The following is a 26,281-nucleotide window of genomic DNA, read 5'->3' on the forward strand; positions in this document are numbered from 1 at the left end:
GAGTGCAGACTCGAGATTGACAATTAGGATGCATACTGATATCATCATCGATCTACAAGAACAGTCGTCCAAAGTTCAACTGACATAGACATGCTTTCACATCAGAATTCAGAAACATTAAAGTCTCGCTGCATCTCAAAATCAAACCGATCTAACATGTAGGCAGTGATTAACAGATCCAATAATACAGTAAGACAACCTTCATGAGGGAAAACTTTGTTTTTGCCACTCTAGCTTTTGACCACTTTGCTTATGCCACTCTATAATTTGACATTTCACTTTTGCCACTCTTAGTTTTTGACAGTACATCACAATTGCCATTCCGTGGCAAAAGCAATAATTTTAGAGTGGCAATTGCGATACATTGTCAAAATCTAGAGTGGCAAAAGTGAAATGAAAAGTTATTGCTTTTTGCCACTGAATGGCATTTGTGATGTATTGTCAAAAACTAAGAGTGGCAAAAGTGATATGTCAAAATCTAGAGTGGCATAAGCAAAGTAGGCAAAAGCTAGAGTGGAAAAAATGAAGTTTTATCAAGATGCCCTCATGTCCGTATTTTATTTTATCGACACCTCTATCTCTAAACATGTGGCCATATTTTTCGATTTCGGCTTTCGCTTGAGGACAAGCGAGGTCTAAACTTGGGGGAGTTGATACGTCCATTTTGCATCATGCTTTGATATTGATATTTATCACATTATGGGCTGTTATTACACATTATGTCACAATACTTATGCCTTTTCTCTCTTATTTTACAAGGTTTACATGAAGAGGGAGAATGCCGCCAGATGGAATTCTGGGCTGGAAAAGGAGCAAATATTAGAGACCTATTTTGCGCAACTCCAAAAGTCCTGAAACTCCACAGAAGTCATTTTTGGAAATTATAAAAAATACTGAGCGAAGAAAATATCAGATGGGGCCCACACCCTGGCCACGAGGGTGGGGGTGCGCCCTACCCCCCTGGGCGCGCCCCCTACCTCGTGAGCCCCCTGGTGGCCCTCTGGTACCCATCTTCTGCTATATGAAGTCTTTCATCCAAGAAAAAATCATAAGCAAGCTTGCGGGACGAAACTCCGCCGCCACGAGGCGGAACCAATCTAGGGCTCCGGCGGAGCTGTTCTGCCGGGGAAACTTCCCTCCGGGAGGGGGAAATCATCACCATCGTCATCACCAATGATCCTCTCATCGGGAGGGGGTCAATCTTAATCAACATCTTCACCAGCACCATCTCCTCTCAAACCCTAGTTCATCTCTTGTATCCAATCTTTGCCTCATAGCCTGAGATTGGTACCCGTAGGTTGCTAGTAGTGTTGATTACTCCTTGTAGTTGATGCTTGTTGGTTTACTTGGTGGAAGATTATATGTTCAGATCCTTAATGCACATTAATACCCCTCTGATTATGAACATGAATATGATTTGTGAGTAGTTACGTTTGTTCCTGAGGACATGAGAGAAGTCTTGCTATTAGTAGCCATGTGAATTTGGTATTCATTCGATATTTTGATGAGATGTATGTTGTCTCTCCTCTAGTGGTGTTATGTGAACGTCGACTACATGACACTTCACCATTATTTGGGCCTAGAGGAAGGCATTGGGAAGTAATAAGTAGATGATGGGTTGCTAGAGTGACAGAAGCTTAAACTCCAGTTTATGCGTTGCTTCGTAAGGGGCTGATTTGGATCCATATGTTTCATGCTATGGTTAGGTTTACCTTAATACTTTTTTTGTAGTTGCGGATGCTTGCATTAGGAGTTAATCATAAGTGAGATGCTTGTCCAAGTAAGGGCAACACCCAAGCACCGGTCCACCCACATATCAAATTATCAAAGTACTGAACACGAATCATATGAGCGTGATGAAAACTAGCTTGACGATAATTCCCATGTGTCCTCGGGGGCGTTTTCCTTTATATAAGAAATTGTCTAGGCTTATCCTTTGCTACAAAAAGGAATGAGACACCTTGCTGCACCTTATTTACTTTTATTACTTGTTGCTCGTTGCCAATTACCTTATCACAAAACTATCTGTTACCGATAGTTTCAGTGCTTGCGGAGAATACCTTACTGAAAACTACTTATCATTTCCTTCTGCTCCTCGTTGGGTTCGACATTCTTACTTATCGAAAGGACTACGATATATCCCCTATACTTGTGGGTCATCAGAAATACTGAAGAAAGCAATGGATACACCGACGCCCATGGCTAACGTCCGCGACGGGATGGAGCTTGAAGACAGAATTCATTCAAATCGGAACATATAAACAAGGCTAGAGTACCCGCCGTTCTAGGGCCATTGTGCTCGCGAGACATTTTTGACCGCCCGATGAAGTTACAACAGTGAAATTTTAGCTGGTGGCGGCTGGTCAACCGTCCGCTATTTTTCACATTGGCTACCGCTTCAAGAGGGTACGACAGGTGGGGTCGTGAGCTTGTAGGGTCAGCAAACAGAGGGTGGGTTCGTTTGAGGGCTACGTGAATGAATGGATGAGGGTGGGTTGTTCCCGATTGGCGAGGGCGAGCGAGCTGCTTGGAGAGCCACGACCAATCGCTCTCCCGAAAACCTAGGGCAAAAAGGACTAATCCACTCCTTCCTCGAGCCCCACGCACTCGACGCCGTCCCGCCTCCCTGCTCCTTGACCCTCCGCCGCACGGCCTATCGGGCCGCCGCCTTCTCACTCGCCTGCGGCCAGGTGCGAGATGCCACCGGCGACATCGTTGCGTGCGGCAGCGCGGCATGGATGCGAGCATCTGACCAAATCTGGTCGCAGTGCCTGTCCAGCTCGCCATGGCCAACCCGGCTCGCGTTGGCTGGGGCTGCGCCCCTCCCCGAACAGCGGCAATGATGGAGGGATCCGCCGGCGCCAGCCAGGCTCCCGACCGATGGGCTCGCCGTGTCGCCGCGCCGCGGCGGTGCGGCATGGATGCGAGCATCTGACCAAATCCGGTCGCAGTGCCTGTCTAGCTCGCCATGGCCAACCCGGCTCGCGTCGGCTGGGGCCACGCCCCTCCCCGAATGGCGGCAATGATGGAGGGATCCGCCGGCGCCAGCCAGGCTCCCGACCGACGGGCTCGCCGTGTCGCCGCCCCTCCGGGCCAGCCCCTCACGCCGCGCCTACTAGGGGACCCCTCGGGGATGCCGCCCGTGCGGCGGGGACGTCCGCGGCGGTGCGGGCTGGGGACCGAGCGGCGGGGCCCGTGATGCGTTCCGGTCGAGGGATTGGTCGGGCCGGCGCGGGATTTGAGCCACCGTCGATGGATTTATCATAGCTTGGCTACCTGTTGCTTTGGATCCAGTACGATCCCCATCTCTCTCAAGTCATCCCGCCATGTCGTCTCCTTCGGCGCTATGAGGTTTGTCTGCTTGCCTGTCTGATGCGATCTTGGAGGAAGAAGACGCGATTTGGGGGCTCCTTTGATTCAAAGGAATTCTATAGGATTTCTGGAGGATTGAAATCCTTAAGAATTTTTCCTATGTTGGTCCTTTGATTCATAGGATTGGATCCCATAGGAATTTTTCCTATGGAATCTTTTGTACTACATTTCATAGGAAATCTAACATCCACTCCAACCTCTTTTTACAATTCCTTTGCTTTTCCTGTGCCATCAAACACTCCATGCTAATCCTGTAGGATTCATGTGTGCATGCCACTCCAACCCTATACTTATGATTTGAAAATCCCGCGAATCAAAGAGGGCCTTGATTTGATTTGGCTTTGGTTCGTGCGGTCAGGGGCGTGTTTCTGGTTCAAGGTGTCATGGATAGTGCACAGGATGGGGGACCACCGGACCAGGGCAGTGACATCCAGCTCCTACTGGTGGAGTCCCAGGGTTGCATGTCAACAACTGTATTTCTCCTCCCCTCAACCCCCACGAACTATCTATTCTGTTTCTGCAATTTCAATGGCTTAGTTTCATGTGTCAGATCATTGTTGCCTGCGTATTCCCGTCTCCACCACTGAAGACCAATGGTGACTGCGGGCAGTATTCATGCTCTGGTGCAGGCTGATTGTCCTCTTATATCAGGCTGATGGTTGTTGCCCAATTGGGCAATGGTTGTCTCCTCTTATACAAAACGTGATGTGTGTTGATCTTCTTAAATAATGCCGCTCATACATATACTTCAAATATTGGTACAGACAAGAATAGGAAAGCCTATAGGTACAAAATAGATAGGAAAGCCTCTTTAATTATTTCATTTCTAGGGTTTGATGTCAAGGAGATTCCTATACCAATGGTGACAGTGGGCAGTATTCATGCTCTGTTGCATGTATGCTTATCCTCTCCACCCACTCTTTTCCAACTCTCTCCTGTTGTAGCCCATTTTGATGTTTAGATCTCTCAAATCCATATGCACTCTTGTTGTGCACTTTAGTGATTAGGAATCTAATGTTTGATCAAATTATATCTTCAGTTTTTGTGCTCATGGAGTGCTTGATGAATTGCTTGCAGGAAGCGGGGTTTAATGATGTACAATTTTGGAGCTGCTGGTTTAATTGTTCAAATGGGAGCTTCATAGGGGCATGCTCTCAATTCCATTACCTTTCTAGATTGTTGTTCCATGGTTGACGCAATACTCAGTTTGGTGGTTTCCTTTTGTTTTTGCTGCAGAGAGTGGATGTTTCAGAATGGTGCGGACAGGTTGAGCAGCAATAGATGTTTTTTAAGTCCTAGGTGAGCACTCCAGGTTCTGTGAATTTTCCCTTCATAGTACTGCAGTATTTTCATACTTCAAGGAAATATAAATAATATGGTTTCTCTCTCCCGGTTTGTTACTACCGAGAATGGAACTCGAGAAGAGGTACTTTTGGTGTTGTCCTATTACCTCCCGTATCTAATAGATGACACAAAGTTATCAGTTTAGTTGGCAAGAGCAAAAGTCCACATCAATTGTGAGGATATGATGATTGGCATACTTACCCCCTGATGATGCCTCACTTCTTCAGAATTTGAGGCTGTTCTTGATATGTCAGGTAGGTCCAGCTATCGAGTCAATAACTATATTTGGTAGTGTGTGATGATACATTAATAATCACACTTGAATATGTTACCTAAACCTGTTTTGCTTTTGTATTTCTTCCATGTTCATCCTTCCTTTGCCTCCTCAAATTCTTCTTTGGCCTTAGTCCTTATATTTCTGTCCTCTGCAGGTTTTGTGCTGTTTGCCTCTCGGGTAGGTCCCTGCATGAATCTTACCTTCGGCAGTGAGCTGAGAAAATTAGCCCCACCTTTTTTTGCTGCCCTACTATTCGATGAAATGCTTGTGCCCTGATGGATTCCGTTCTTTTTTTGTTGGTGTTCCTTCTCATCCTGCCTGCTTTGCAAGTCTTTGTTTCACCTATTGTCTCGGTTCAATTGATTGTCCATGCCTTGGCACGTTCTGTGTATGATGTAAATTCGGAACAATGGATTTGGTTTTCCGAACCATAAAACTTATGTAGCTTGAATTAGCAGATTGCACCATGAAAAGACATACTTTCCTTTAAAAAATAATGTGTATCAGTACCTCTTTAGACCCTGCTGCTTGCGATCTGAACCAGTATATACTTTTCTACAGTTTAGATGTTATATCAGTTTGCAGATGAATTCGTGGCTAATACCAGCATTGTGAATTTTTCATGTTTGTCTTCCTTTAAACCACCATAAAACTTATCTAGCTTGAATTAGCAGATTGCACCATGAAAAGACATATTGTCCTTTAAAAATAATGTGTATTAGTACCTCTTTAGACCCTGCTGCTTGCGATCTGAACCAGTATATACTTTTCTACAGTTTAGATGTTATATCAGTTTGCAGATGAATTCGTGGCTAATACCAGCATTGTGAATTTTTCATGTTTGTCTTCCTTTAAACCTGATGCATGCATGTGCATGATGCTCGTTGATGACTATTCCATTTGTTTTACTGACCAATTTTTGAGAGGGAGGGTGGAGGGAGTTGGCTCTTGTGTTTGTTGATTGCTTTGCAGATTTATTGGTGTTTGGTTCAGATAGAACAGCTCCATTTGCATTAGCAACTGTTTGTGGAGTCCCTCGCTGCTACAGGTATGTTTGCTCTATAGAATCTATAATATGCATTATGTGCTACTGCTTTTTTTAATTAAACCATGAAAAATTTATGATATAGAAGAGATTATAAGGGGCGTCTCACGAGCACATGATAGCGAGAGAATTACTCTCTGACAATGCCTTAATTGCAGAATGGGGTGAAGAATGCAAGGAAGTTGCCCATTGTCTCTCGTCACCCGACCAAGGATAGGTGAGCGGCCATGGATTTTTTTTCACTCCTCCGCTCAGTGCTTGCCTCAATCATGTTAATCCATAGCGATTTACTTTGTTCGTTCCAGGTTTGACTGACAGAGGAAGTCAATTGAGGAGTATGTTGACACCAGAGTCCAAGACCATGGGTGAAGCATTTTAATCAATCTGTTGTTTTGGTAAGTTTCTTGCATTCTTAGGATTTAAAATAACTGCAAGGATTGTAGAGTTCTAATGGTTGTGTTGGGTGTTTGCGGTGGCGAGGCTGAGCAGATCAAACTGTACGCATGGACCGTGACTAATGGTGTGCCAGTGTGGTGGTGCCTGCCACACACTCACACAGGTTCTTGGTACTCTCTGTAACCTGTAGATGATGGGCGGCGAATCCGGCAACCACAGATCCATTCTCCTGCATAATTTTCGTTTTTTCATTTGATTTGGTACAAGGCCTACTCAGAATGGGTTCCCTGATCTCAAAATTGTCAGTTTTCTTGCCTTTAGTTTATAGGTACCTTAACAAATACATGTATTACCATATTGGCAGTCAGCACCATGCGTCATTCATTCTTCATGATCTCATATTTGAGGTTAGCAGTTCGAAGTAATGTAAGAGCTTGCATGTTTATAGTTCTAACTAACTTTTAGTTTAGCGTAGGATAAGTCTTCCATGAATTCTTAGTTGTTTATTTTTGCTGGCTGTGCATGACACTGCAATTTTTTCATAATTTCTTTAAAAGTTAACTATTTTCTTATCTACAATTAACTGGTTGTTGCTCCTAGCCGTTAGCAAGTCTGTCGTCCCTGACCACCCTGTCAGCCATCTATACAACTGTGGTTCATGCCTACGTGCTATCCGCTCCTAAATTCTCACACCATGTCAGGTGTTTAGAAGTGATGATCATTGTGGTCTTTAGTTGTCATGGCTGTAATCCTAGCGCATGGGCTTTTGCGGGCTGGTCCAACCGGAGTTGGTTGATGGCAGGGGCTCCGCTCCAGCTACCGTATGGCTGAAGAAGGGATGCAAATGGCAAGAATTTTGAGATGCATAAACTCCCATCTTTGAATCAGAAACAGAAAATTGTTAGTTTTCTCTTTTCTTAGTTATGCTACCCTGCTCCACGTAGGTTTTACAGTGAAAAGCTGAAAAAGTTGTGACGGCGATGAAAGGACTGAAAGATTTGCTCGAAGCAAAGACATCTAGCCGAGATACATATGGCAAGAATCTTCAGAGATTGACTTCTTTTCAGCTGCTATTGAGATATATACTTGCTCATAGGTCACAACTCAAGTTACTAACTTACCTGCACATACAGTAGTGATAAGTCGACATAATTTTTCTGAGAACCTATTTTTTTAATATGACAGCATTCTACCTGCCCTGTGTTCTCTTTTATGATATTTTTTGCTCTTCATGCATTTTGTAGCAACGAAGAGGAGGGATCTTATGTATAATATGCGACATCCATGGTGCTGAAGGTGTGCTATTAAGTCTCAGTTACTCCTGCAAAATAGCATCTTAATAAACAAAGGATATGCACCGCCAAGCAGTTTGTTGTGTATTTTTTTCCCTTCCAACCTTATTGATATGCCTGTTGCTCAAGGTGTTTTTACTTGTTTACCTGATTAACAAATGAATATAAATTTAAAACACAGGTTAATAAATTTAGCGCAGTCCTTGCTGAAATCCGTATTTTTATATGTTGACTTTCCTTTGAATAATATAAGTTGGTCTTGTTGCTGCAAATGATTGGATACACTAAATTCTTTCTCATGCATGCAAGTTGATTTGGTTATCCTGTAATACATTATTACGTTTAGTTAAAAATTTATGTTTTGTAATTCAGATAGGAAACAATGGTTTGTGATAGTGCCCTTGCTTGTGACAGAGCATCTTTTTTTAGTCATTCATAGATGTGTGGGAGGGCTGGCCGTCCACCATTTGATGATAGTAGAACAGTTGTAATTATGACAAGACGAGAGGCAGTAATTTTTCTGTGTTTTCCTCCCGTTAATTCTGAAATACCTTTGACAGGAAAATGTTTCCTGTTTTTGGTCTAACCCGTCGTAAGTTTGTCTCGTGGGTCCATCTATATGAGAACCTTCTCAGTGGGTGTCAAATGGTTAGTCTCGGTATGTTCTTTTAAGTTTAGTTGAAAAGTTCTTACGTGATATTTTAAGTGAAACTTAACTATGTCATGGCTGGTACTTCATTTGAGACTCTTGGCTGAGTATAGATACTATGACCAGACCTTCTGTCTTGATTCTTAATACCTTCTTCGTTTTAGTCTCCATCTACATGTGCAATTCATTATTTTCCTAGAGATGTCTATATAACCGTATCATGCATTATTTTTCTGCTATGTAAATAACACTTACCTTGGCTTTGGCGGTGGTGGTGCAGGATTCGTCGCACGCCAAACAGAGCACCCGAGGAGATGCTCTGAAGAGAGGAAATGATATGTTTTTTTTTTGTTTTAAGAGAAGATAGGAGTCGATATGTTGTCCCCTGACTTCTATACTGATCCACAACACTTCACAAAAGAGTATATATCAAGATATGTAGTCCCCTGACTTCTATACTATTACTGATCCACAACACTTCACAAAAGAGTATATATCAACATCGTATGAAAAGCAAAGTAATCTCTTTTAGTTCTTGGTTCAAATTCGTCTTCGCACCAAATGGCGCGACAGGTCATCTAGTCGAACAACATGGCTAGGCAACCTGCCATTCTAGCGCACTTGACCGATTTTCACCGTGCGAGCCGTTCGATTTTCTAATCGTCGTACAATTTTTGCTGCTGGCAGTCGCTGGACCGTCAAGTCTGTTGCACCTTCTACGCTGGGTTGAAAGCTGGATGACCGATGGGTCTCGTTACATGTGGGTCCAACGAATGGCGTGGATTTTCCTCTCACTTTGCGTATCTAAGGTATAGGATGTGCGCAGCTCGCGGTGAAAACCTAAGAGCATCTCTAGCCACGCCCCCAACAAGCCCCCCCAGACGACTTTTCGGCCGCTGGCGCCGAAAAATTGGCCCAGTCGCGTCCCCAAGAGCATATTTTTCGCCGCCTCGGGCCGAAATTGGCGCCGGCGTACCCAACCCGAACCCGGCGCGCTGGGGGCGCCGGGTGAATCGTTTTTGGCGCGAAAGAGCCGCGGACCCTCTTTGCCAGTGACTCGTTCTCTTCTCGCCGCTTCGTCATCCTCATCGCCTCGTTTCCCGCGGCGAATCAATGCCAAAGCTGACGCGCGCTGCCGTGCCGGTCAGCCTCCTCCATTGATGCCTCACGGAAGGCGCAGTGAAGACGGGACGACGCGCGTCCCCTCGCCCGCCACGCGTACGTGCGACGCCTCCGCCTATATAAGCCGACCCCCAGCACGCCGGTGACACGCACCGAGTTTCCACTGCCGACGCGCCATTTCTCCCCCTTCCTCCCTCTCCTCTCGCCGTCTCCAGTTCAAAGCATGGCCGAGTGCTTCCCAGGCGACGGCACGGCGGTGAACGGCTTCGGCCGCCGCCACCTTCATGAGGACGAAGCTCGGCTCCTCTTCGAGGCCGAGTACCCGGTCCCGCCGGACATGCGGATGCCCGGGTCATGGAGAATCAGCGCCGACGGGGTCCCGGTGCCACCACCGCCCACCAGGGCGGCGCGGCATGCGGAGATCACGCGTATCCGCGCCTCCCTGTCGCGGGCGGCGAGGGAAGGGCCACGGTACGTCCCCGACAGCCCGCTCTGGGAGCCATACTTCCGCCGCCGCCACGTCGAGCAGCTCGAGGCCACCAACGGCGTCGTGCCCTCTGGAAGGCTCAACTCCGAGTGGCGGCGCCGATGGTGGGGCGTGCTCGGCCGCACGCTGGAGGCCGTCCTCGAGCACATCGAAGGCGGCAACACGCCGAGGCTGGAGTACCCCGCTCCCCCGTCCTTCTCTCGCCGACGTGGGAGCTCGTGGACGCCGAGGTGCATGGAGCCCGGGGCGTCCTCCTCCTCGTTCGGCCGCTCCTCCAGCTCTCCCTGCCTCCGCCCCGTCAAGCCGGAGCCCCAGGACACGCCTGTCAGCCGGCGCACCCGCAGCTCCTGCGTCCGCATCGGCGACTCCACCCTCGCCTCTGGCTGCCTCGTCCTCGTCGCACCCAAGCCGGAGCCCGGCCTCCCCGTGGAGTACGAGGAGATAGCCCGGCGCGGCTTCTCCGACGAGGAGGCCCTACAGTGGGCGCGGGACGACTACCTCCGCAACGAGATGGTCCGGCAGTGCCGGGCCCTGGAGGAGATAGCCGCCCACAAACGTGGGCGCGAGGACGAGCACGGCGTCGTGATCCTCGACAGCGACGACGACGAGGACGCCCCCGGACCGTCCAACCCGCCGCGCCAACCGGGGGAGGGTTGCAGCAGGGACGGCGCCCGCGGCGGAGACAACGACGACGGCGGTGGCGACTACACGCAGTTCTACAGCCTCCTCGGCATGTAAAACTACAAGGGCGGCGGGCGGCGCGGAGCGGCGAGGAGCAGCCTAGTAGCGTTTTTTTTCTTTTTTTTTAAATATTTTAAATATGAACGAACTCGCCGAAGTTTGGTTGGATTTGCGCCGTGTTTGTGCCGGAATTTAAATTTTCAAAAAAACGTGGGCGCCGCAACTGGGAGATATCACGCCCCCAGCACGAGGTTTAACGCCGGTGCGTCCCAGGGGCGATTTTTAGCGCCTCCTTGGGGGCCAACGGCTGGAGATGCTCTAATGCCAATCCCTCCCTGTTCTCGAGCCCCACGTCCCCCTCCCTTTCGCTTGGTCGCCGCCGCCTCTCCTCGCCTCCTCAGAGCAACTCCAATAGGGCGACCCAAACGGACGGCGCACCTGTCCGCTTTTTGTCCGTTTGGGTCGGCCGTCCGCACGGCGTCTGCCCAGTTTTGCATTTGGGTCGGCAATGCACCCAACGCGCCGACCCATTTCATGTCCGCATTTAACTTTTGAATTTAAAAAGGCCCGCGGCCGATCATGCCAGCGACCATGTCTCATGCCGGCACCATGCTAGCACCGGCATACAATGCCGGCTTCAGAAAATACCACAGTTCATGCTGGCGCAGTCGCTCGCCAGCCGGCCGGCACACATGCCAGCACACACAAAATGGTGGGACTTGGAGTTCTACCACGCCATTGCGGCTTCCGTGGTCATGCCGGCACACCTGCCGGCATACAAAAAGATGGCCCTCGACGCCATAGATCAGTCGTCCTGGAACTTGAGCATGTCGGCCTGCATCTTCTCGAACCACGGCCCCTTCCTTGGCGACAAGGCGTTGAGATCCACCTTCATGATCTCCCCCCCGTCATCATGCTTGCAAGAGCCACTTCTTTCGCCTTTGTCTTGGCGTTGGATGCCTCGATCTCTAGCATCTTGGCTTGCTTCTCGGCCTCGAGCTCGAACATCTTGGCTTGCTTCTCGGCGTCAAGCTCAAGCCTCATCCTTTGGATCTCCATGAAAGCGCTCATTTGCTCTTCTTTGAAACGCCGGCGCTCCTCCTCCCTTGAGTCCTTCTTATTCATCATGACGTCCACGCTTGCGATCAAGGCGTTGGTGGCCGCATCTCGCTTGTCCTCCTTCTTGGAGTTGGTCTTCCCCCGCGGTCGTGCCGGCTCGCCCTTCCCAACATCCTCCACGGCGCCCTTCCCCCCACGTGCCTTGAGCGCGGCATATTGTGCCTTGAACTTCTCTTCGTCCTTGATGACCCGATAGCAATGGGAGAGGTTGAAGCATTTGCCATTGTGTTGAACCTTGAATGCCTCCAAAGCTTGAAATGCCCACAAAATGTTTCCATGCAAGCATATGGGCAAGTGATAGCAAATGAAGATGTAAACGAATGATCTTGATGGCACAAAAGAGGCCTACTTGCTTGCTATCATACCATGTCTTGCACGCCGATGCCGCTCACGGGGCGGGCCTTGACGCTCTCAAGGGTGGCACAAAACTTGTTGCACTCTTGTTGGATCACCCTCCACCGCTTGGAAATGGATACCCACCCGTGCGTGCTCACAAATTGGTAGGGTGGAAACTTCTTGCGCTCATGAAACTCGCGGTGCACACGAGTCCAAAAGGTTGAATGCTTTTGCTCGGCGCCCATCTTTGGGTCTTTTCCAATGTCTCGCCAACACTCGCATAGAAGCTTGTCCTCGGCAGCTGTGTACGCCTTCGTGCGTTTGCTCTTGCGCTTCGGCTTCGGCCCGACGGCTTGGTTGGCGAGCTCGTCCTCGAACAAAGGCTCCACTTCGATGTCGCACTCGTCCTCTTCCTCTAGCCCATAGTCGTCCGGGAACTCGTGGTCGGGGGGGAAGCCGTCCAGGTCGACGCTGACCTGATCACGCATGAAGGCCGCCTGATCGGGATCATAGCCAGCGGCCGGCGTGAACGCCCCGCGGCCGTCCTGGCTTTGCGTCTCCTCAGGATCGTATCCAGCGCCCGGCGCACCACCCTCGAAGATGAGGTGTTGCATGCAGTCCTCGTCGACGGCGGACGACATTTCCTCGAACAGGTTGCGGGCGTCCGGGAGACCGCCGGCCGGCGTCTGTCGCGCGCGTTTCCTCATGTCGCCAGACGACGAGCCACCGACCACCGAGGTGGCGTTGAGGTCGATGGGCGCGGGCGCGGGTGTGGAGGCGCGACCACGCTCATGTCGGGTGAGCACTCCCCGGAGAGGCAGGAGGCCTGCGGGTAGACGTGGAAGCCGGGGACCGGGTTGCAAGCCGATGCGCGGGGTGAGTCGGGCATCACCATCCGAGGAAATGCCGATGAGCCGGTGCTGGCCGCGGCGACGGCGGCTTGGACGAGGTTGTGCTGGCTAGGGTTTACCCCAAGCATGTAGAGCGTCTCCCTCGTTGCAGCGGCGACGCAGGCGTTCGTGAATTCCTGCTGCGCGGCGGCGGCGGCGGCCTGCGCAGCGGCCTCATCCCTCGCGTCCGTGGCGTGCCTCCGGCCCTTCCTCTTGGACGACTCCCTTGCCCGCTGTTCGGGCGTCAGCGCCTTCTTCGGCTTGGTCGCCGCGGCGGTCTTGCGCGCCGCACGAGGCTTGCCTTTCCCGGAGGGGGCGACGGTGCCGGACGAGGCATGGGAGGCGAGGCCGGCGGCGGCGTCGAGGTCGATGGCGTCCTCCATCGCTGGTTGGGGGCGGGGGTGCGCGCTGGCGGGAGCGTTTTTGAGAAAATGGGGGGAAATGGTTGTGGCTGGCACCGACGGGCGGGCCCAGGAGGAGGAGTAGGCGCGCGTGCGTTCGTCTCGTGTCCGCGCCGACACAAATCCGGCTTAAAAATGGGCCTGAAATGGGTTACCCGTGGACGAAAAACGGACGCGTGTCCGTTTGAGTCGGCGCGTTGAGCCGCCACTTTTATTCGCGCCGACCAAACGGACGCGGGCGGACGAAATGGGTCGCCCGATTGGAGTTGCTCTCACACCCTCTCCACCACCACCACCACCACGCCCCTTACCTACCCTTCCCTTCTATCTGCCTCTCGATCCAACGCCGCCGAGGGTGGGCGCTGGTTGCCACCATGGGAGAGCAGGGCGGCGTGGTCTTCATCGGTCGTGGGTGTGCAGGAGCAGGCGGAGATGAGGAGGACGACAGCAGGGGAAAGAGCGGCCAGGTCGAAGCGTTGGAGTGGAGGAGTGTCGCTAGCCGCGTCACAGACGAGCGAGGAGGAGGAGGACGCCTGGATTTGGCCTCGGCCTCGGCCTCAGCCCGTGGAGTTGGCGATGGCATCGTCAGAGGCCCGGGCGTCCTCCCCGGACAAGGCACTCGCGCTAGGCGGCGGCGATCTGTGCGCCGGTTCAAGGTGAGGCACCTCCTCTAGCCACATCCAGTTTTTCCCATTAGTTTGTGCTAAAAGAATGAGTGTTTTTCGGTATGACCATTCTGAATTTAGGAGCAATGACAGCAAAGAGAAGCGATCTTTTTGAAATTCTTAGTACTTAATGATGTGTTTTTCCTCATTCTTAGTTATCTAAAGTCCGAGCTTTACGTAAATCTCAGTTTCCTTAGCAAACATATATCTGCAGTTTTTAGTTTGATATGTGGCATGAGGTTGGGATTTGTGATGAAAATGGTTGGATGTTGATCCAAGGGTGTAGAAAGGTGAATGAGATTCAAGAACGATTCAGGCAGCTTATGAGTATGTTACATTCTGATATCGGCTTCAGATTACATAATTTCATTTCCTTTGCATCGTTGCTTGCGTTCCCTGTGGCCAAGTATTATGGTTTTAAAGATAACAGGTGTTTCATGAGCCTATGATTCATTTAGGAATCCTTGCAGCACAGATCTCCATTCCTAATTTGACTAGGATATGAGTAACATTACTCAGAATTTTTCTTTGAGAAGAATCTAATGCTGTATCCAATTTCACATCCATGCTACTATGAATATATGATTGAGCGACTGTTTGTTACACACTTACACTACAGTACTACACCATGCCGCCAAACCAGTTCATTTGAGTGCATGTTCAGTTATGTGTGTAAATATGCTGTAACAGAAATAACATGGAGTTGGGTCTGTGCAACTCTAATTTAGACAAGGGTAGTCACATGTCAACCGTAATCCTATAAATGTGACACAAATTAATAAGATTTGCTTGTGTGCCTTATCAGTTTTATTTCCTAATATTTCTTGGCTTGCAAACAGAGGCGGTAAGACGGTCGCAAGAATGCCAAGCTCTTCAGCTGTGGCATCACGCAATAATGGAATTGAGCATTCTGGGCAAAACATAAAGGACAACGAATATGCGAGGTTGGTGACACCAGCTGAACATGCAACAGCTGACTAGAAATTTTGCCTGAGCAACCAAAGTCAAGACACTTCATTTGGTGAATGAAAGTTTTGCTTTGCTGCTTCCATCTTATATTAGCATCTTGTATCTTCGTGAAATTTGGCTGTGGCTGCGCGTTCGACCGGCCAGCCGAGGATCTCCAGATAGCATGTGCGCCTATTCTCCTTGCCCTTGAGTTCCTGCCAAAGCAGCAGCTCCTGTGTAGTATCAGCCAGAGAACTACTACACTAATCTTGTTCCTGGTATTTTCTCACTCTTGCTTCATAGACGATGTATTGTAGTTAGTTCAAAGAAATTCCATTATATATTTTGTACATTTCCTGATTGGTGACTATCCATTTTATATGATGTTCTTCACCTGCAAGCGCCGAGTGTTTTTTTCCTTTCAAGTTTCTGTCTCTTGCTCTATTTCATATTCCTCTTCTCATTCCATTATTTAGCCTGTTGATTACTTAGGATTAGTGATTACATGCAATCATCCGCCTTAAATTAGAATAGTTAATTAGTTATGCCAGGTTGCTACATTTCTATCTCCTTTTTGCCAATATAAAATTAAATATGATGGCATGTTATTGACCCAGCCTCGCCGTCCGTTGTGGCATCACCCTTCTTGTCCACCACCCTAACTCCGTCGCACTTCAGGCCTAGCATGCACAGTGGTGCCGCGAGGATTTGCTGCCGTGGGAGGAGGGGCCCGACCCAGATGGCGGCCACCGGTAGGTCACACACTTATTCAGCTCGCCGTCTGGTTCTGCTGCATCTGCTGCAATTATTTGGTATGAAGAATGTGTTTAGTTTTGAGGTACAGATACTCCTATCAATCTGCTCTAATCTGGTTCACCGATTTCCTGAAGGAATTTGACCATCTTATATGTTTTTTCTGATTTTTGTTGGATACCTGCTTAGATGGAAGAGCTTTTAAGTTTTAACCCATCTTTTATTGCTTGCAGGTGTAGTTGTTGGATTCCTCTTGGTGTGTTAAACAGAAAGTGGCGTCCAGCACTACTATTTTAAGATGGTTTGATCAGTAACAGAAAAATACCATAGATGGAAGGTAATTATTGTATGGAGAGCATGGGTACCCCTTATCTTCCTATTTCGTTCCTTTCTTAAACTGGAATAAATAGCATAAAACTACTATTTTACAGGCTAGGGTTTAAAAAAACTATCGGTTTTTAATTTTTCTCAGATAACTACCAAGTGGATGGTCGGCTGTTTCAAAAAACCCTGATGACAGAGTGTTTTACAATTAATCACGATTATGACAGCTGGGCCCCATGCGCCAGAGCTCTAATTAGTTGACCGTTTGTGTGACCGTTAACTCCTACCGTTTCTTCTCCCCCTGCCTCTTTCTTCTTCCCTGCCTCTTTCTTCTCCGTTTCCTCCTCCCGGCGAAGGCCCGACCTCCAGCACCTGCACCTCTCACTGACGGGCACCTCCACCGCGCTTCGCGCCAGTAGCAAGGGTCGCCGCGCCCCGCGCCCAGGAGCAAGGCGAGCAAGGGACGCCGCGAGCGCACCCAGGAGCACGGGCTACCGCGCCCAGGAGCGCCACGAGCCGCGCCCAGGAGCGCCACGAGCCGCGCCCAGGAGCAAGGACCAAGGGACGCCGCGCGCCATGGCCAGGGTTCAGGCCAACGCGCCCAGGAGCACGCGCTGCCGCGAGCCGAGCGCCATGGCCAGGGGCTCGGGCTCGGGCCGCCGCGCCCAGGAAGAGGGAGGAGAGAGAGAGGTCGCGCCGCTGGGACTTCACGGCGGCTCCAGGCGGAGCTCGCCGGCAGGAGGAGGCGGCGGCCGAAGGGAGGTCCGCCGCGGCGCGTACTGCACGCTGACGGGCGCGTGAGGGAGCTCTGCGGTGGCGCGGCTCCTCTCGAGCTTGAGCACGCAAGGGACCCGATTGCTTTTTTTTAAGTTTGCAGGGACCTGATTGCTTTTTTCAATTTTTACAGGGACCTGATTGCTTTAAAAAAATGTTTACAGGGACCCAAATGCTTTATTGACTTTTTTTATTAGATTATGACAAAGAGACACTGACATATGGGCCCCACATGTCAGTTAACGGTCAAACAAACGGTCAAACAATCAGTTTTCTTACGTGCCGGGCCCAACTGTCATAATCACGATCAATAGTAAAGCACTGGACGATTAGAGTTTTTGATTAGAGTTTTTTGAAACAGCCGACCACCCACTTCGTAGTTATCTGAGAAAAATTAAAAACCAGTAGTTTTTTGGAACCTTAGCCTGTAAAGTAGTAGTTTTATGCTATTTACTCCTTAAACTGTTACTTAGAGGCATTATTTATAACAAAAGAATCAGGACATGCTTGAAGATTTAATATCCTTATCATGGGACGTGGAGGCCCTTAAGTTTGCATTTGCTTGTTAATTAATAAACAACGTGCATTAGTTAGCTATAATCATTTCATTTTTTTCCACGGACATAATGATGATGTTCAGTAGGATTGTCAGTTTCACATACTAGAGGTGTATCATTGTAACGTAAGGTTTAAGGAGATCTAATCTTGGGCATATCAGTGTAAGAGCACAACTTTGTACTTGAATGCTTACTGTGTTTTTACTTTTTACATGTTGGTGCATCTAAGAAAGTAAATTTGTTTGTGATCTTCAAATGGTTTGACATTTAGTTTTGAGGAATAATAAAGCCTGAATTTGGCCACATTTTGGGGGAAGGAGGGCTATAGTCTTTATAATCTAATCTTAGCTTTACAGCTTTGTGATTTGTTGACGAAATGTAGCTCGATGTAGTTTTGGATGTATTGGGACTAGGATTTAAGCTTCTTTCCTTTGCAAGACATGTACATAAGTACCGTGTGCTATATATATGGGCTGGAAAAATAGTGTTGAAACTCGGTTCGTATAGGTGCTCCTAGATAAGCAGCCGGGTCGTATCTTTTGTACTACATGTCAAATAAATAATATTATTTCATGTGTATATATTTTTGAGGCTGTATAATTCCTCTTTAGGAACATATTTAAGTCTATTGTGTATATATTTTTTCTGTTTCTTTTTTATGGTTTGTTTAGCTATCTAAGAATGCTGGCGATGTGACTCCGTGTAGACCTTGGCTTGCACCAAATCTATGGGCTTATGCAACTGCAGCGGGTGAACAATGCAAAGCTGATAGAAGGTTGGTGATTTAATTTTGATTAGATGAAATATGGTCTGTTATGGTTGTTGCGCTTCCACGTGATCACCTTCCGAATTACGTGTTAATTTCACTTTATAGTTGTAGGTTGATATGGTTGTAGTAAAACTCCCTCGTTCCTTTTCTTACTAGAAAAATTTCCTTGATTCAGTTCTTCGGCTAAATGTTCTTGTATGCCCTAGGGTTAATTAGTACCTAAACTGCTAACTTTAGTTCGTGTAAAAGGTGTAAATTGGGTTCTGCAATTCTTATTATGTTTCATTGATTCAATCTTGTAGTTCGATAGTCCAAGTGGATATTACTAAATGGTTTTGTATCCCCCATGTTAATATATTTTAAAACTATCCAGGTGCTTTGCTCATTCGCCCAGCATCCGTTCCGTCAACCTGCAAGGTTAGATGTGCTCTAATCGGCTTGTTTCATTAGTTCTGGCTGCATGGTCTTTCTTGCTCATGTCCTGTTTGATAAAATGGCTGTGAGCTAAAACCTTTTCTGTTGCTTGTTTCCTTGCTTGTCCAGGTGTTTGCTTGTTCACTCGGCATCAGTTCCATCAATTTGCAAGGTTAGATGTGCTCTAATTGGCGTTCTTAATTAGTTCTTGCTACATATTCATCTTGCCTGCTTTTGTGTCGTCTCTTGCTTAAATTTGCCATTCTGAATTCCTAAGTAATTATAACAACTCAAGTGTATCCATATAGTTAGATATCACATTAGATTTTCTTACTTGGATTGTCTGCCATGTAAAGCAGGTTTTCTTTGATTTGCTGTTGTGCTAGGCATGAACAGAATGGCTTCCTCTTCTTGCGAACCAGCCTAACCAATTAATTACAATTAGTCCTTCAAGTTTGATTTATTATTAGTGGATTACTTGCTTATGTGCGGTGAATAAATGAGTAAGCGGTTTTTGTTGATAAAAGTGTAGGCAACACACCTTTTTTGTTCCATTTTTTTGTTGAAGTAAAGGATGTTTAGCCTTTCGTGAATATCTTAATTCTAAAACAGGTCTGATGTAATTTTGGAACTAGATGGTTATTCGGCCCGACTTGTTCATGTAGTTCATGGTACTACGTCTGCAAGCTACATCTTGTGAAGATTTGGTTACTGCATTATATGGTGGTGTTTCACTTCCCTCGGTCAAGGTTTCAGTTAAAATTTGAATTGAACATTTTCTTCCAATACAGAGTGTGTTAGTTGCCTCCTCGCAAAAAGAAGTGTGTTGATTGTCCTAACCTTCACGTTATGGAAACATTGCAGGATTCTCTGGAGTATTGGCAATTGCAGGCTTCATCAATCAGATCATGTGTAGAGGATTGATGCTTCCTTGGTGTACTGATAATTTAACTTGTTTCATGAGATAAACTTCTTTTCTCATATGCTCTTTCTCTATATAACTGGGTCCAAATACACAATGAGGTATATACAGTATTAAGTTACTTCTTTCTCTATTTTTTTGTTTGGTGCTTGCCATGCCATAGAAATTGCGCACCTGAACCTGCCCTTTTTTGGTACCACTTTTGCAATATTCATCGAAAGAACATATTGAATTTACTGATTCTGTATATCTTGTCCGATTAGTGTTGTCATGGTTTGCTTTCTCCTTCAAATAAATTTATCATGCCTGATTAGTTTGCATCTCATGCTGGTTAGTGCTTACATAATCTCTTTAGGTGTGTAAGTTTTACACAATCATACGACCTTTAGAATGCCAAAATCTTCAGACCTTTGCTTCCTTAGTTTCGCTGAAATGAACTTCTCTAAAATACATCAATCAGAGCTTACTCTTAGATATTTTGTTTGTAATTTAAAATTGCGCAGATTGATAAATCAACCATTACAATGTTGTTTATAGAGGCAAAATGATTGTATATATATGACTGGTTGATACAAAATCTGGACAGTTATGTCAGATTTTTATCCTGACATCTGCCTTTCATGAATCTACTAAAGTTTTCTTTACTTGATTTTCTGGGCAGCAATGATTATTCTGGTTATAGGGCCTCTACAGGAAAAGCAATAGTTTGAATTTCTAAGTGATTACAAAAGTCCAAGTGTGATTTTCTTGCTTAAATTTTGCCATTTCTAAATTCCTATGTAATTATAACAACTCAAGTGTATCCATATAGTTAGATATCATATTAGATTTTCTTACTTGGATTTTCTGCCATGTAAAGTAGGTTGTCTTTGATTTGTTGTTGTGCTAGGCATGAACAGAATGGCTTCCTCTTCTTGCGAACCGCACTGATGTTGGCTTCTGGTTTCTGCTGCAATGGGTTATTTACTATGGACAAATATGACAACATTCATTAGGAGTATTGTTTCTTGAGGCTGTGTCTCTGCTACAGGTATGCGATTATTGTTGGAACTTATACATTCATGGTAACTGCCGGCATAAGTCTATGGTTTGCATAATTCAGTGGCCCATCTGCTTGCTATTTCAATGCATACTCTCTTGATTCATTTGTGTTCCGTTGTACCCTGCTGATTCTGTCTATGACATGTGCTAGGTTTTTCATTCGACTGGATCTCCTCACCTTGTCATCTGATTGCTCTTCGTTTGCTGCTCTGCTTACCAAGGTTGGTGTTTGCTCTTTAGAATTCTCTATTACTCCTGGTCTTTCGTATTGGGTGCCTATTTCAATTTCACTTTATGAACTATTTCAATTATTACCTATATATCGCCTGTCTCACAACGAGTTCACCTTCTTTAGCTACTTCACTGAACACATGTATTTCACGTATCTCATTCATTGTTGTGCCGACTTCAATTTCACATATTTAAATATGTGTGATCTGGTCACCTTAGGTTGAGTTACATGCATTCTGTTGCATACACTTTTTTCGATTTATTTCGCCCTATAGGATGCATTTATTTTTCTCAGTTGTTCTCCTTTTGTTCTTGTGCCATTTTCGTAACTGGGATCATAACACTCACTCTTTTTTGTGTGTAATCTATGGTCACCCAGGAAATACCAAAGGAAGTAGCTTGTCGTTTGAATATCCCAAGCACGGACTGGTGGGACTACAGTTTGGCAAGCAGCGCTTCACTAGCTAGGACTGAGTATGATGAACAATCACATGACGTCTGCATCTTGTTCAAGCATGGATGCAAGAAATTTCTCCTGAAAACAGGACTTGAGGTTGGTACGAATGTCCTACTTACATTCAAGACAAACGTTGGCAATGATCTGTATATGATAGTTTGCCTCCATGACATCTGAGAGGTTCATAGGTCCTAATTGAGGTTGTCTTCAGTCCATTAGTTTTTATCTCTGCTATGTTAGCTCTTTTGTGAGGGCCAATTTGCTGACTGGCTTAGAAGAAACACACTTCAACTATCTCTAAAGCACTTAGATCAAAAGATTTTCTTATGTTAGGAGGTTTGCATCCAATCTTCTGATGATAGTTTGTTAATATATGTGATAATGTACCATGTGGTCCATGTCATATAACAGCTTTGTAGTGGACATATTTGGCCAAATATCTGTACTGAAACATCTGGAGAAATCACTAGGGAGAATACCATGAATGAGAGTGGACTTAGAAATTGCGATACACCTTTCTTTAGGTGCATTTTCATTCAGAAGGTGATCCAGGTTTATTGGAGCAGTACATGCTAACCACCAATTTGTTTTCTGATCTTTAGTACAAGGCTTTACCAAACTATCAATTGAAGTGCAGGTCAACCAAAACGTCGTATACATAGCCTGACAGATGAAAATTAAAGACCATGGAGAAGACTACACCATCTTTTATCCCAGAAAAAAACTGCAATATCACTTGACTTTACAGACAACATGCTGCACTATTAACTTTGGTTTAATTGATCGACAATGCCTCTTTGTTATTAGCTATATACTAAGGAACATGCCTGTGAGTATATACTTAGGCTATGTATGTGAGACCAGATTGTTAACATAATACACTTAGTGAACCCCTAATTTATGTTGTTCCTATGCTTTGGGAGACTGCAGCTGACATCCTCAAAAAAAAATACCTGCTTAACAATCGTTCCCGCTTTTCTTTACTTGAAACTGTTTCCCTGCTCTAGGTGCAAGGATCTGTGATAGGTGTATTAAACCATCTGTTCTGTTCTGCGTTCCGCGCCATTGCCGGTTGTCATTATGTATTTCCTATGGACGTATGCTCGGTGTTATTTGTAAGTTGGATCTTCCTAAAAACCAAGAGGATGTATTTTTCACTGGAAATAAACTGTCTATTGCCAAACTTAGTTGAATAACTCCCATATTTTACCTACTTCCCTGTTTTTGTGACACTCACAGGCTGTTTGATAATAGGCCTTAAAACCAAGATGTTGGATAATAGGCCTAAAAACCAAGATAAAACAGATGTTTTCACAGTTTTGCTTTGCATCTGTGTTGACCAGAAGAAATTACTTACACAGAGTACCTTTCTTACAAAACCTTTCCTCTGCAATTGTGTTGTACCTTTCTTACAAAACATTTCCTCTGCAATTGTGTTGAGTTATTTTTGATACCAAACTTTTGTTCTAACCTCACTGGCAAACCTGATGACCTGATCCAATTACTTACCTGTGTAAAGTGCAAACATGTGTGCCCACTAATTATTCTTCTCTTATTGGAGATGCATTCACCTACGTTCCATTCAAGTAATGGATAGATAGTTGTTGCTAATTCTATTCATGGTGATTGCAGGCATAGTTAACCTATCCTATGTGTAGTATGATTATTATACACAGTCTTTTCATTTTTGTTTCCCCCTCCTAAGCCATTTGTTCTGTCTACCACAGGTTGCTTGCTGTCCTCTCATCATGTATATTGGTGCAGTATCTCCTATTCTCTCTCGGAGAGATGAGATAAGGATTACAGGGCTACCAATAGCCCACCTATAACGGGAGACATCCCGAGTCATTGTTGCATGCTAGAGAACAACTATCACGTTGGTGATTTCCCTGATATTTGGTTCTACAAGTGTGTCATATGGACCAATGAAAGCAAAGATATTCCGGAGATAATAACTACATGGGCTACTCCAAATGGTCTGACAGTGGAACCAACACCTTTTATAGGCCTTCAAGTACCTGTGGAAGCCATTGGCGCAACCGGGTCATCTAGTAAGGGGAAAGACAAAGAGTTGATTCCAATGCATGCAGAAGAAAGTCATGAAGACAGCGATGCTGAGGGTAGTGCAGCTAGAAATTTCATCGGCTTAAAGCCTCCAGAACGAAAACGTAAACCAGGTAGACCTACTACCAGCAGGGACAAGCTTCCATATGATGATTGAGGCGCAAAGAGCAAAAAATTAAAGGACGCAACGAACGGAAAAGCTCCAGATGGTTCTGGTACAAGCAAACATACTCGTTTCTGCAGTATATGCCGTGGAGCTGGGCACAAGAGGTACTACATGTCCGCAGAGAGGTGATCTCCTTTGCAAAGAAAGGAAAGAGGCCAAATGTTCAAACTGCGGGGTTGGTGGACACAAGAAGAACACCTGCAACAAACCTAAAGTGGTGCTGCATGTTGTTGAAAATGCAACCTTGGAGCAGATTTTCATCTAGAAAAATCTGAATTCTTTTGTAGTCGGCTCCGTAGGCATAATAGTTCTGTAGCCTCTTGTAATGTTGAGTGCTCATCCATTAATCAGTAGAACTATTTCAGATAATCCTGGTGGCACTTTTCATGATCAGCTGCTGTCACGACTGTCTGTATCTCTCTTTCCCGCACATAACGTGACCACTTTCATGTGTTAAAAACTTCCATCAGCTCTGTCAAATTGCGGGTGTTCATTTGTATTTCGTTCGAAAATGACATCAAGAAAAAAGAATTTCCATTCGGTGCCCTATGTATTGCCACCTTTCATAATGCTTGCTTGATCGCTGGTCTGCACCTAGACTGACAAACTATGCATGTAAGAATACTCCGTCCATGTGGCCACGGCATGCCCAGCTCCTCCTCGGTGTTACCGGGCGGGAAGCTCGCCCTGTTCAATTTTCGAACTTGCTGGGCGGGATCTTGTCTACCAGGCTGTACGCCCCCGCATGCCTCACACCTTCTGTTCTCCCCCTATTTTCATTTACAGTCTCACTCCGCCTGAACCCCTTGTGAAGATGTCCGCCCCTGCTTCCACTGGCAACTCTGCAGTACGTGGCTCCTCCGGGTCCAGCTCCGTCGTCTTCACCAACTATGCTGCTCAGGTCCAGCGTGCCCAAGATGTAACCGCCTCCATCGTGGCTATGGTTGCGTCCCTCCTCGGGAGATGATTCTGCAGCGAGGTGATTCGTCGGTCCAGAGATGATTCTGCAGCGAGGTGCTAGGTGGGCCGACGCCTGACCATATTGAAACGGATGCCACCGTTTTCTCTTGCCGGTTGCGCCTACGTCCCACGTTAAAACAGTACCCGACGCCCGTCCGTTTGTCCTGGAAGTCCGTCCATCCAATCCTAACGATCGTCACGTCCACGTCCCACGCGTACACAATAACTATCCCGCCTATACTCCTTGACTACGACGAGCAGTCCAGATCTCATCGCAAAACTACGCTCGCAGATACCGCGAGCAAGCGTGGACGAGCACGCCAGTGAATTTTCGCTCCTAGGAAATCCCCGGACGATCGACCAGACTACCAGACCCTCCGTCTCACTCCCGGTCACAGACAGACATGACGATGGAGCTTCCCAGGGCGGCCAGGAGGCTCCTCCTGGATGAGGCGGCGGGCCAGATCGTCGTCCAGGAGCACGACCTCGGCATCATCCTCGCTTCGCTTCGTTCGGCTGCGCGCTCGTCACCGTCATCGCCATCGCCGTCGTCGCCCTCTGTTGCACGCGCCGCGCCGACGACGCCGGCAAGGGCAAGGAGGAGGTGGCGGATGGCAAGGAGGAGGTGGCCGATGCTAAGGAGGTGTGCGTCATCTGCCTAGGCGACTACGACGACGGCGAGGCGGTCCATGTATTGCCGCTCTGCGGCCACCAATTCCACGCCCATTGCATCGAGACGTGGCTCGGTGACAACCCGTCCTGCTCTTCCTGCCGCCGCACCGTCGCCGTCGAGCTGCCGGCCGCCCAGCAGTAAATTTGTAAATAGTAGCTGTTCTCTTAATTACCGTTCTTCTTACTGCTGCAACTGCATCTTACTCATAAAGAGTTGACATCATATATATACCCAATGAGTAGTAGCTTCGTACGTACTAGTACATTTGTAAATAGGAGTACGAATTACTCATAAAGAGTTGACATCATATATTATGTTGCTGCCACCGGCCCGTCTAGAATGGAACATCGTATTGTTAGGGATCCAAAGTAGATCAAGTTCCTTAAGGAGTAGAAGTCGCTGACAATGGCGCTTTGCCACCGGCTCGTCTAGAATGGAACATCTCCTGTCTTAGAATGACCAGCTAATTAGTGGAAGTCGCTGACAATGGGCTAATTAATCACACCTCCTGTAGAGCTGCCACTCACGTCTCAGTGCTGTCCATCCGCCACCATCAGCATTCAGCAAGCGGGAGGAGCGAATCAACGGCGCCCCGGAGTATCACTTTTGCCACTATTAGCTTTGACAATGTTTCACAATTGCCACTTTGAAAATTGTAATTTTGCCATGAAATGACAATTGTGATGTATTGTCAAAAGCTACGCGTGGCAAACCTGAAATGTCAAATTCTAGAGTGGCATAAGTAAAGTCGGCAAAAGCTAGAGTGGGAAAAACAAAGTTTTCTTCCAAGGTGGATTCACGTAGAACATCCCGCCACCATACGAACATGGTATAAAGGAGAAATATTAGGCCCAAACTGAAAAGTGTTGCACCCCATTGAAATGAGTGCATGTACATCACACCTCCTATGGTGGTTGCCAAAGCTCCGAGTGAACCCGAAATAGGCCATGGACTTGGATCTACCAAATGCTAAGAATGCCTCTGAGATTCAATCATAAACCACTTTGCTCCGGTTGTATGTAAACCCCCCCCCCCCTTCACCCCCATCCCCTAAAGTGGTAAAGAAGGAGGCTTTTTTTTGTCTCATTAGGACAAACAAATAGGAAGGAATAGTTCTTTCATTGCATTTCTCACTTCGAGTACAAGATCTAA

General features: G+C 46.8%; 2 long non-coding RNA genes and 1 pseudogene across 15 annotated transcripts; all 3 read left to right on the top strand.

Moving 5' to 3' along the window:
• Nucleotides 1-4,611: 4,611 nt before the first annotated feature.
• LOC119356440 lies at nucleotides 4,612-8,862 on the top strand. 8 transcript variants are annotated; one of them, XR_005171941.1, is made up of 7 exons: nucleotides 4,612-4,671; nucleotides 4,862-4,970; nucleotides 5,148-6,041; nucleotides 6,197-6,255; nucleotides 6,344-6,433; nucleotides 6,519-7,730; nucleotides 8,656-8,862. It is a non-coding gene; the product is annotated as an uncharacterized LOC119356440 (long non-coding RNA). The 8 variants fall into 8 exon arrangements; XR_005171943.1 differs by adding an exon at nucleotides 8,287-8,374 and having other exon boundaries at nucleotides 4,614-4,970; XR_005171944.1 differs by having other exon boundaries at nucleotides 4,614-4,970; nucleotides 6,519-7,530; nucleotides 7,679-7,730.
• A 4,869-nt stretch (nucleotides 8,863-13,731) lies between these two features.
• LOC119356445 lies at nucleotides 13,732-24,045 on the top strand. Of its 7 annotated transcripts, XR_005171948.1 has the most exons (14): nucleotides 13,733-14,067; nucleotides 14,916-15,020; nucleotides 15,139-15,302; nucleotides 15,703-15,862; nucleotides 16,011-16,114; nucleotides 18,104-18,207; nucleotides 18,575-18,618; nucleotides 18,745-18,787; nucleotides 19,228-19,364; nucleotides 19,480-19,638; nucleotides 20,427-20,567; nucleotides 20,730-20,799; nucleotides 21,189-21,362; nucleotides 22,994-24,045. It is a non-coding gene; the product is annotated as an uncharacterized LOC119356445 (long non-coding RNA). The 7 variants fall into 7 exon arrangements; XR_005171951.1 differs by having other exon boundaries at nucleotides 13,732-14,067; nucleotides 14,916-15,302; nucleotides 18,139-18,207; XR_005171950.1 differs by lacking the exons at nucleotides 13,733-14,067; nucleotides 14,916-15,020; nucleotides 15,139-15,302; nucleotides 15,703-15,862; nucleotides 16,011-16,114 and having other exon boundaries at nucleotides 16,370-18,207; nucleotides 20,400-20,567.
• Nucleotides 24,046-24,860: 815 nt separating this feature from the next.
• On the top strand, nucleotides 24,861-25,270 carry LOC119358149 (annotated as a pseudogene).
• The last annotated feature ends 1,011 nt before the right edge of the window (nucleotides 25,271-26,281 follow it).

Source organism: Triticum dicoccoides, chromosome 2A (genome assembly GCF_002162155.2).
Source record: "Triticum dicoccoides isolate Atlit2015 ecotype Zavitan chromosome 2A, WEW_v2.0, whole genome shotgun sequence".
Taxonomy (NCBI): Eukaryota; Viridiplantae; Streptophyta; class Magnoliopsida; order Poales; family Poaceae; genus Triticum; species Triticum dicoccoides.